Below are 12534 nucleotides of genomic sequence, written 5' to 3'. Positions count from 1 at the left end.
TATTCCAATATTCGGATACAGTGAAGTAAGTGTTCTGTAATCCGAAGATGAATGGAGTGCTATGGGGCTAACCAGACAGAAATTGTAATCGCAATATTCGATACGTTCCTGATGTATAAACGCTCTCTCCACTCTGATTTCTATTCCGAAAATTTCTTGACAAGGTTATTTTCTTACCTCAAGTATTAATTACAGGTACTGGCCTGAGGTACGGGATACGGCCCATTTTTTCGATCATAGCTGTTTGAAAAGAGGCTCAGCAGATTAATAGCTGTACACTTTTAAGGGGAACAAGATCCGTCGTTGGCCTGACAGACACCTGGATATTTCGACCCCTATAATAGTACGAATAGGCTTCCGATTTACTACTTGCTTAAGCGTATCTTTAAGTAACGACAATGTTTATTACAGGTTTTTTTACTAGCATATGTTTTTAAACATTAAGTTGAACTTTCATAACTAGTCTATGAGATAACCTAAGGCTATCGCAACTTCGTCTCTGATGATCGTGTCGTCGAAGGTGCAATGCAGAGTATGTGCATACTCGTTTATAATATCGAGGTGAATCGACGGCTAGGCTATTGTTAATTTTGGTCAGATTACTAGCAACGAAGACCTCGATCCATATCACCCGGAAGCTCTAACCTACCCCTCTCCCATTGAGGTCTTGTACATCCATTGTTTCCGAATGTCATGGATTTCTGCCTGCCTGTTGCTACACTATCACAACACAAAGGAGTAAAAACAAGGCTAAAAATGAAACTATCGTCTGCCGTAAGTACCCCTTATGCTAGGCCATGATGCAGCCTACGCAATGGTCACAACTGATCTCGTAACAGTTGCGGCACAGGCTTACAGATCATCTGTGCATAAGCGTCTAGGCATGTACATGGTCTACGAACATATATATATATATACGAATATGTATATGTAGATCGGCAATGGATTAAGAACGAACCAAGGATAGACATCAATGAAAGGCAGAAATTCATCGCTAGGGTATATTACACGCGACATCCAATATAGCGTTCACGAGGCAGGGGTTGACCGGATACTGGCCGACCTGTTTTTAGGCAATCGCGTGCTGTTGTTGCCTATTCGATCTGCGGCCGCTGCTTTTTATACCGCTAGCGAGTATTGATAAACTATTGGACTACAGACTAGGCGAACTATTAACTAGAGAAGCAATACGAAGCTGCTGAACAGCGACAGTGTGACTGACGCTAGTTCTGATGTGACGATACCGATCGAGTTGTTGATTGGAGCGTACTGACGATCTGAAAAGGGTGCGACTGCTTCCAAAGAGACAACGCTATTACGCACACACATCGATATCTCAATAGATTAGGACATCAAAAACGCGTGCTTCTAATAGATGAACGCGGTGACAACGACGATCATTAACGCTCTATAGATAGACTGTGTGCGTCAGCGGATGAACTGCGCAAGGACAGACCTTACTGGAAGTATGTGCCTAGCAGGACTTGATATAGCAAAAAATCTTGTATCATAGGCCACACAGGTACGGGTGCCACATTATCGATAATTTCAATATTCTAGCATGAATGCCCGCTTGAAGAGGTTCAAGGGCTACGTGGGTGGAAAGAGTAATCACATACATAAGTTTAAGGACAACTCCGGTAGAAAATTTATCATAGCAGCAATTCACAAACGGTCCGACATGTAACAAAACAGAGAAGAGCGTGTTGAAATACACTATAGAACATTTTAATAAAATCTGTAGCTATTTGCCTATAGCCACTCTATGATTAGATAACAATGCATTCGATTAATATCAACGGTGCTCATATGAAGAAATTTTAGCTAGAAATACGCAAACCGTTCGTGAGATTCGTTGCTTTTCTGCAACGCGGACTTTATTAGAGACCGATGTTGATAACTTGAAAGGTGCTAACAGGACTTTTTTCATTTCATATTTCTATACGATACTTCGCAATTGCCGAAAACGATGGCCTAAAAACGACATCAGCAGCCAGATCGTGTACGACAGGACTAGCAGGACCGTGTGTGAAATCGACATCAATCACTACTTGACATTGTAGGGCAAGAGGGGTGCAGCCTCATCGACAGCAGGACTCCGCTAACACACCATGGAAGGATAGCTAAGGCAATCGCACATAGATTTAATGTCAACGATTAAATTTTTCAATCAATCCTATTATTATTACCTATTATTATATACTAACTAGTTGTACACAATGCTAGATATAACCTATTTCGCTTCTCTCCATGAGACTCAAGATCTTGCAGGAGCTTGCTTAGCCTGTGTTTGTGTTTGCTATACGTGAGAAGTGAATTTCCCCCGTCCCTGCCAGTTGTGCACTTTTCCCAAATGACATGGTATACAACTAGCAAGCTAGATCTACACGGTACCCGTCGGTACAAACTAGTATTTAGAATGTAGCTAAAACAGCATTGAGTACGAAACAGAGAAGCGCCTAGATGAATCGCTAGGTCCCCTTCAGGCCGGTGTTCGTAGCACGAGAGCCGACACTCATTTGTTAACAACACCCCCTCCGCCGTCTCTACTCGTCCGATCATTGCTACAGCGTTATTTATGGTCATCCGCAACAAATCTACCGCAACGTTTCCTCAGCACTTGAACTGCTTCAAGAGGGAACGACGAATATCACAGGAAGAAATACCCATAGTCGCAGAGAACTATAATAGAACGGATAACCGAGACGGTCTATCCAGGTGTAAAGGCCCACTGCATAGGGCTCCAATGCTATTATTACGTGATGGGGTCAGCCTAAATTACCGTGACCACATTTGTTGTTGAGTTGAGAGTTCAGCCTAACTCGAGCGTACTGAAAGTACACGTCACCTACATCCGGAGTGAACATTTTGCACAGCAGCACTGCTCAGTCTGTCGCTCTACGCCACATATGAGTATCATAAATGTAAAAGCGTTTGTTTATTTTCACACAAGATAGCTAGCCTCTCAAGCATATTCTGTTTGTCGCGGAATTTGCATGCTAACTAAAGTCCTAGCGTATAACGTGGGCTAGATTCGAATCCGGGCATAGATATACTTCGTCTTGTGGTGGGAGTTAGCCGTCTGACGAAATGTCACCCGGTGGTCGAGGCAATTAGCACAAGCCCGGTCGTAAGAAATAACGAAGATTTTCCTAATTACAATCAAATATATATATATATATATATATATATATATATAGGAAAAGCAACAAACAATAAACATAGCCTTTTTCTACTTAAAGGAAGGTTATGATCAAGAACCTATTACGCAACGGTTAGCTGTCCCCATTCTGCTGAGATATATAATGATGAGCTTCCATTTTTCCAGATGTTTATTAGTGTAGTTGCATTTATGGATTGACGCAGTTAGATCAAGATCTCCGAGATGCCAGCGTAGTTTGCAGGGTCAAACCGCGTAAAAAACGGTATTTCGTCATTCAACGTACATCGTAGTACACGCAATTCTTGTGGTTTTTTCCCTCAGTAGAAACATGGACGACACAGAACACCGTTGCCCAAAAGGAGTTTAATAACAACCTTGTTACTGATGTCAACTCTTGTTTGACGACTACCGGAACGGAAGTCCATCCTGTATTCACTGTTATTATTAAGTTCTTGTCGCGGCACGATCCACTGAGGGTAAGCTATGCGTTAATCCGTTTGTTGGTCGATTACCTCCATGTTGATTCGAGCAGTGCGTTCTGGCGCCCCCAGAATAATGCCGCCAGAGTGGCCTGATTGTCAGGGTATCTAAAGGAAAAACCATAGTCTGTCGTATTGTGTGTCGGTTACAAGGTCAGGTGTCTCTAGTGTCCGTTCAGAATTACTACAATTTAACAGGTCGCCGTAGATGACATTGAATCACACAAAGCCTTCGATGCTTTTCATCGGTTCTAGCTGGTAAAGGGTATGCTTTATGGAAACCACGTAAACCGAACTAGACGCATCCTGTGAAACAGTGACCATTGTCTACGCTCATAGGTCGACATTTGGCTATCTGGTTACCGAAAAGCGTTCGCTTGTTCATCTATCAACAATATAACTAAGTTTGTTGCGTAGGTCTTTATGAGCTTTCATTTAAGCCGTTTTGTTGTCCGTGTCCCTTTGAAGCAGTACCTACATTAGAATAAGTTGAAGTTTTAGCAAAAGTTACTATAACGCTAGTTTAATCGCAAGCCAAGCTCTCTATCAAGCGTGGTTGTAATACGGTATCAGAAACGAGCACTGAACTACGAATGCCTCCGTGGGGCGGCAATGCGTATTAGTCATCTATTTGAAACGAGCAGCCCTCAGATTAATATATGTAATCAAGCTATATCTACTCCTTTCAGAAATATGTAATAGTGATAAGCGATACATTTTTCTGCTTGATTTCAAATAGACACACATCGCACTGGGTGGGTACCGGGTCAGTTCAGACAATAGAAATTAACTTCAAAGCGCAACAATTTCTGCAGTGAACCCTCGCGGCCTGATTTATTTCAGTAACGGTTTAGGCTCTGTTCCATTTGACCAATGAACCTGTCTTAGGCAAACTGGCATTAATTTGATTTTTCCAATATGTCGTTAGTCAGACGCTGATTTTTTATTTAATACACATAGCCTCTATGCATAGTTGTTCCTGTTGATTCCTAGATAGAGCAGCACAATAAACTAAATATATAAATGTTTTTCTAAATTTCTATATTGAAGCAACTGTGTCGTTTAATAGTGGCCCAACAATTGCACGAATCCGATAATGACAGGCCTTCCTCCATGAAAAAGATATTTTTCATGTAAGCATCCAAACCTAGAACATAGAATCTTTTTGTTGATGCCCCAAATTAACATTTCAAGGGCAAGGGAAAGATGGGGATTCTTGCTCCTGCTGAGAAAGTTGTAAAAGGAGCCTCAATGCAGGCAACTTGGTCTCCGGTCTCCTGCTCGTTTTCTTGGTTAAAACTCTTGTCGCGACTGAACGATGACGTCGTCTCCTAATGGTGGTCACAGAGGCAAGTATCGTACAACAATTTCGGCGAGTTTTATCTAAAAACAGTTTTGCACCCGATGGAATATCACCTTACTTTTGAACAGTCTGTGGTAGAACTCGTCTCCGAACGGTCACATTAGGAAAATAGGATTTTTGCCTTATTTATAGCGACGCCTGTGTATAGGTGAGGTACGAAACAAACTCTTCCGACCAAAACCTTAAGGAAGCGTTGTAGAGATACTGTTGCAAAAAATTCATTCGTGACCACTCTCAAAATCCAATAGAGCACTTAATATGGAAAACAGTGATTGACACTGCTTACGGGAAGCACGCTCCGTGCCCATCCAGCTGATTACGAGTTCTCAGTCTGTGACTTTCTCCTATGTTTTCACAAAATGAAAGGGTAGCAGGCTTTATCCCGATCAAGCACGTTCTGAATTATTGACCCGTATCGAAGGCATGGCCACAAAGGTGATAGTCCAGGAAACAATAAATGCAATTTCGTCGGCGCATGCGAACGGAACAATAAAACATCTTGTTCGAAGTCCAGAAGGATGGCTTTGACGATATTTGTATTGTCATAGAACAGGATAAGTTGATCTCGTTTGTCAGGGCTTTTCTCCTAAATAATTTGGCCGACTTGATGTAACCGGGTGAAATAAACGAGCCGATTCATAGGAAGTAGTTCTCAGTGAAGCAGGCTTTCGAAATCCCACCAAACGCTAAACATAAGTTTATTTGGATGAAAATCTGGTTGGACTTTGGGCTTTTTCCTGGAGCTACCCATTCTGATCCCCGGTTCATTGGCATATAGATAATACTTCTCATAACTGGTGAAGGATCTGTGCAAAATTTCCGTCGTCGTAGCCGCGTGACACGCGTTAAGCCATAATCCTTTGTTGATTTGAGAAAGTTTATGAGGTAAGCGAGTTCCAGGTTTCTGGGCAAATCCAAATGACTGAAAATGGTTAAAGATGGTAGTGTAGCTGCAGCACACCCTTTCGGCTGATTTGCGGCTGTTTGTCGGCCGTCCTCCGCCAAACGTGACTTCAGATGGCTGCCATCAAACTCAGACGGTCGGCCAGAGTGGGGGCATACTTTATTTGCCACGTACCGTTCTTAAGTTGAACAAACCATTCTTGGGCAATCTTTTTCACGATAGCATCGTGTTCGTACAACAGGGAAAATATCTTGGACTGCGTTTCCAGGCGGCGTTGTGGCCTCCAAGATATCTATAGTGTACATATATATATGCTTTTTTTCCATCGATTTGAATTGCACTCGCAATACAACATCATTAGAGCATGCCGCTAAAGCAGGAAGAACGCTTTCAAGCTGTACGTCGGAAGCAAGCAAAAAGCAGCGGAAAAGGGGAAAAAGAGCTTTTTAAGCGCGGCAACTTTTCAATATTAAAGCCTAGATACACTAATGGCTTTGTACCCTTCTCGAAAATGTTGGTATGGCTGAGAGGTGCGCTTGGAGTTTTGCAAGCGGCTATCGCATAGGTACATGATTATTTTTAAGCCCATATAGACACGTACATTGGAACACACATTTGAATATAAATATATATAATTATAAAATCCCGTGAAGTCGACAGAACACAGTATCTTAATAATCAGCGTAATAGACCATACATTATTTTGTAGATGTTTATACGTATTAAAATTGAATTTTTTGTAATATCTTTTGCCGTCGACGTTTCGAACACGTTTTTTCGAATACAGATAAGGTGAGCTATGTCGTCAGATCGGAGGCACTTATAATTTCGATACAGGCTTTAGAAGCGTACTAGTTTATTTCTACGGGAGTGATCCAGCCACCCTAATTTAATGTATTTGCTTAAATCCAAGACCGAATCATAGTACACGTTCATAATATCGAGGCTAGCAATGAATGCAGACTGCAATTCAGCTCGCGTCATCAACCCAACATTAAGAAATAAACAAAAAAAAAAATACGCATAAACAAACAATGGCCGAAGCAAAGTAATCTTGTTGAATTACAACATTGGTTCTGATATGCTTCTGGCAACATAGTAACCTATCCAGAGCCTAAAAACAGGACAGGTTTTTTCTGTCTCTGAACCTAAAGTCCACACCTCGCTCAGTTGAATCATAGCTGCGTACAACAAAACATCATAGTTTCAAGCCCAAGCCAATTAAAAAACATGGGTGTACAAGTGGATTGATGCTATACGGCTTATTTGTATGCCGATAAATCCATCTGATTTTTCGGCAAATGAATAGATAGAGGAAAATGGTAGAAAAAGGCAGTGGGAAGCTAAGAAATTTACTGAAACAGTTGAAAGCACTCTAGATCGCAATTGATTTTATCGCAAGGCCTACAGCCGTTGGCTGAAAGCTGTAGTTTCTGTACAAATTGGCTGGCCTCAGATTTCTATTCAAATAGAAATCATTTTCTTTGTCACCCGGCTTCTATTTACGATACATATACCCGTGCCATGAACATGATGTTTACAACGCACTCGTATTTAATATCATATCACTGCTTGTTGAAAAGTTTCTTCCGGAGCGTAGTAATAAAAAAGAGTTTGAATCCATGAGAAAACGATCCAGACCCATTGCATGAGGTCTAAATTTCAGGCTCTGACATTTCCTTGATAGACCTTGGAGATATGTTTTAAGAAGTCGTTTTTGGCGATATAAGGCGAGCTAACCTGTGTGCTCCGTTTGAGCCCTTTCTACTAATTGTTGTGAAGGACAGTATGATTTTTTCATGTAGCATAACGGCTGCCTTCTGCCTATAATACGTTATTTAGTACGTGCACACACTAATATCTCATAATTGAGCCCCTTGCCCATACGTGGAGAAGACTGAAACATTGTTAATAACCGACATGCTCAAATTCGTTGAAATCGGTATCTTCAAGACAGCATTTATTAGCTGTGCATATTCAGGGCCAAAGGGTGACTGTTTAGCATTGAGAGTTAGATCACCTGATGTAAAAACAATCTTTAGATAGAGGTATAGATAGAGGCTTATAGACAGAGGTTTGAAATTGCCGCACTTGCGATGGTAAGAACCAACGGAGCTCGATTTCGAAGTAACGCTGAGTGACTTGGAGGCTTTTGGGTTAACTCTGGTATTGTTACAAACCGCGCCACGTGCGTCATCAAAAAAGTCGGCAGTAATCATTACGGCATATCAGAGGCGGTAAAAACGCTAGCTCTCACTTGGGAGAAACATCCAGGCTTGGGTAAATACTCTGTTCATTTACTAACGAAAAAATATATCTAGACAGTTATCAACTAATTCTTTAAGGCCCAAACGGCTAGGCTAACGAAAAAGTCCCAATTGTTGCTGCTACAGCCGTGGATTAAGCTACAAAATTAGCATGTTTGCTACGGTGAACTTTGCGTGATTGTAGTGTTTCGTGGAGTCGAGAAACTTGCGGAACTCCTATCGCGATTGTAAGAAGTTTACCAAAGAAGTTCCGTACACTGCACCCCGCAATCATGAACTGCATTGAGGACGAACGATAAACATTAGTCAAACTTCTTGCCAGGCAATAAATAGTTCGATAGTAAAGCAGTACTGGTCGGCCCTCTGTTTGTGCCCGCTCACTGCGATACACATTTATGATTTTTTCTTTCTGCCTAGTGTTCTGCCACTCTGTGTTACGCGTAATACCCCTTTATCGCGCTCGATAGCTCCCTAGCTAGAGCCGATATCAGGGACACTATGTCCTAGGTTCGAAGCTCAGCCATAGCCACGCTTCGTTTCGTGCTGAGAACCAGCTGAAATGCGTAACGGCACCACTGAACATAAAACTCGAAGTACGAAGAGGACTGCAGCATGATCTTGACGTACCGCGACAGTCTGTTAATGTAAACGCTCCGTTTTAGCTGACTATGCGGGTAGATGATAATATATATTGCCTTAAAATTAATTAACGATAGCAAATTGTGGCATTTTGACAAGAAAGCCTTAAAATATAACCTACTCAATTATATACGAAAAAATGCATTGTGCATACGTTGATTCCTTGCCAGGACGAGCATAGGTCTCCGTTAAAAATGAACAAAATTTTTATTTTTGCAGAGGACTAACAATAACGCATGCTGCGAAGCCCGTGATGTAGTTTTTTTTACTTCTCATTAACTGTTTCGGAAACATGTCAGAATAATTCAAGTTTTAATTGTAAGTGGAAAATAAATGTCTCCACGATTAGGTATTTGTCACAGTGATCTAGACCTCCTTAAGCTGGCCAAAAAATACCGAGCGAAGACGAACTAAAACGTAGTTTGAATCTTACAAAATAAAGATTTGAGTTTATACTTCAATCTCAGAGAAAAATCCGTTTTATCACACTAAAAAGAATTGTTTAGGGTATTTCTATCACTGCCGATTTCTTCGCTACATGTTTATACTTAGAAACACTGAACCTCGAGCTGGGAAAAAAAACTTCATTCTGGTCAATTTTCGCTCAATTTTATCTATCGGCGACATTTAAGCAGCTCCAGAAGCTAATTACATCCCATCCCACTTCCCAGAACTGTTATTAAACTACAGAAAAGTTAGGCTGTTCTAAGCCACACGACGCTGTCTTTGTGGCTAAGCTGGCCATACACCTGAAGACTAGTCGAGTTTTCCGTGAAACCACAAGCTTTCGTGCTTTCGAGGGAAAGTTCTACCTGGAGCCTTGAGTGCCTCTGATGAGTTAGGCATCAAGGAGAATGGTAGTTAATAGTACATTGACAAATAGTTTTTGTTGTGTCGGTGACTCTAGTAGATAACTCATTTCTACGATGAGGTTTTGTCGTGAGAACGAAACGTTCGCACGAAATGGTAACTTTTCTGCATACTCAACTTATCTGGACTCGTGCATTTTATATAAGTTGATACGGAAAGCGGCTCTAGCTACTTGGTGACAAGATGAGGTGAATAGAACAGCAATAGCGCTCTCTTCGGTATTGAACTTCACACATCGAGAACGTAGTTGATACGTTCATTTACAATTTAGTTATCTTATTTCTGTTTCAACAAAGCCTCGTTAAATAACTGTGGTAAATAAAAAGTATTACCGTACCTCAGCCGTTCGACTGATTGCTACGTTAGAAACACTTCATCCTGACGATACCATTTCAATTCATACAAGTCGTTTTAAGTAAATAATATATGGTTTTGTAATAAGTTTAATATATACTCCCGTTCGAGTAAATTAAGTTATTGGGTGTCATATTTGAATAATCTTACCGCAGCTGCATGTTCGATCATCGGTGGTGATTTGTTTTTAAGAGCTCATTTGATATAAAGGCTAGCTACTAGTGCAGAAATAACTGCTAGATCTGTTTCGGTTAACGAAACAATCCAGTTGTGTTTTCTATTGTTAGCAAAGCCTTAAAGATCCGTCCATACGAGGGGTTTATTGATGTTTTTTAATAGTTTATTAGCAGTCTTCCTTCCAGAAAACTTCACCCGTTCGCGCAGCTGTAATGCATTGTCCGATTCGCCTAACTTCAAATGGCACCTAGGCTTCAAACCAAATGTATGCTAGCTTTACGTTTTTTTTTTTTTTTTTATCATTTTACCTATATGAAACGCTTCTCAACTTCCGGTGCTTGTGTCCCCGGTGTGGCGACACACCGAGTCCGCACATTTTCTAATATTGTATTTGTAAATAAGAAGAGAGGCTTTTCTCTTAATACTATAATGCTAATCAAAACACCGTAATTTTACTTAGAAACATACACATAAACTGTGATTAACTATATACCAAAAACGGGACCGTTCCGATGCCCAGCTGACGGCATTCGTGGACACAAGTGAGGTAACCGAGCTACAAAGATAATACTCTCTATTAATACTGAGGTAGCATTAGCCTAACGGACGTTGCTTTCACGAGCCTTCGGCCTATAACGACAAGCGAATCCTTGCCACAAACTGTTCGAAGTCTCTTATTGATGGTCAATAAGCGACAGGGCGTTGTCCCCATGACCATTTGAACGAACGGCCTCACTGGCTCCGCCTGCGCTTCTGTTTAATCATCTTTTCACTGCTCGTCTTTTACTGCTGGCATTACCACGACATGAATATGTCGACCTTTTAGGTGTGTACAGACGGCTCCCTCCTAGTCACGAGCCGTCGGCCAGAATTAGACAGATATACAAGTTTTATTTTGGTTCACAAGTGCGGGTACTTCAAATTTGTCTACTGCTCTTCTTAACCAAAGCTAGGCTAAATGTAGGTTCCTCTCTGTTAGCCTGTAGCGAGATTTAAGTGAACGGATAGTTCTATAGTGCTATTAAAAACGAGATAATAACAATATTCAATATATGTTTTCATAAGAGCACTTTTTCTTTTACCGTAATCAACCGGAACGATAATGGCTACACAGCTATTGTGCAAAATGGTGCAATTTACGATGTACGTTCTGGATTCCACTTGGTATCATCGATAAAGTATACCGATAAAAGTTTGCAACGTAAGCATACAAACGTTAGCTACAAAGTGTGGTTGCAAAAAAGCTTACGTCTGTATAAAAAAAAAAGTACGCGATTTGGTTTTCTCCAGCATTGACAACGCTATCTTGAAGGTAACAAGTCGATCCTCGCGATAAAGTTCTTGTTCGTCAGAAGAGGTATCAAATACGAGTCATCCTCGGATGCGCGACTCGACTAAGGTAGCTATCACAGCGGTAGGTGTTCTTGGTACCATAATGGTACTGATGTCGCTCAATCTGAGATAGTCGGCAAGGGATAAAAGAAAGGAACCGGTCATTCCTTTCTGCTGTCTGGCACGGGCCCAAATACAAAAATTAATCTCCCACCCACAACCTTCTTTCAGCAGCTTGCCCGTCAATCGTCGGGAATCAGCAATCGATTTCTACTGCGGTATAGTCAACCGGGTCGAACTTCGCACCTCGGCCTAATCGAGGCACAACGTCATCCACTTCCGAGTTCTTCGATTTGGGATTGTTAGTTGCTGTTAAGTCGAAGCTGTATCTATAGAGCAGTATAAAAAGTGCGAAACTAAGTCTGAAGACAGAGCGAGGATCCGGGTTCGTTGCGACTACCCAGCTCAGCCCGACAACGACTGTCTACCCGAAAGCATACCTGAATCTCATCCCAGTGAATACGACAACTTCACACGAACCGCACAGGGCGCTATACTCGCCAATACACATACACTGTAGCATCTTGCATATAAGGTGCATGGCTCCAGTATATATGTATATACACAATCCGTAGAAATCTACACAGAACATGTAGAAATGTTTGAAGGTAACGCAAAGCCAGCTGGGTGATCTGGCATTTCCAGTACAACGTTGTATTTCGCGCCAGTCCGGCCCATACGGTCCAGACCAAGCTAGTCGTTTAGATATCGCGGACCCCAGAATATCATCAAAGGATTCCTTTACCTATTCTTGAGGCAGTGAACCACCCCTGAAACGACTGCAATTCAGGGAGGCTCATAGAATGGTCTCAGGTCTTTGTCAGCTCGTCAACGGCTCCTGCAATAAAGCAACAGGACGCAAAGGACGAGCGGTCGACCGGAAGTCGCGTGGGAGGCTTCGTGGGTCTCCTATGCCTCTTCCCGGG

The sequence above is a fragment of the Varroa jacobsoni genome, unplaced genomic scaffold, assembly GCF_002532875.2.
Source record: "Varroa jacobsoni isolate VJ856 unplaced genomic scaffold, vjacob_1.0 scaffold_1320, whole genome shotgun sequence".
Classification (NCBI taxonomy): domain Eukaryota; kingdom Metazoa; phylum Arthropoda; class Arachnida; order Mesostigmata; family Varroidae; genus Varroa; species Varroa jacobsoni.
Note: the sequence above shows the minus strand (reverse complement) of the source record.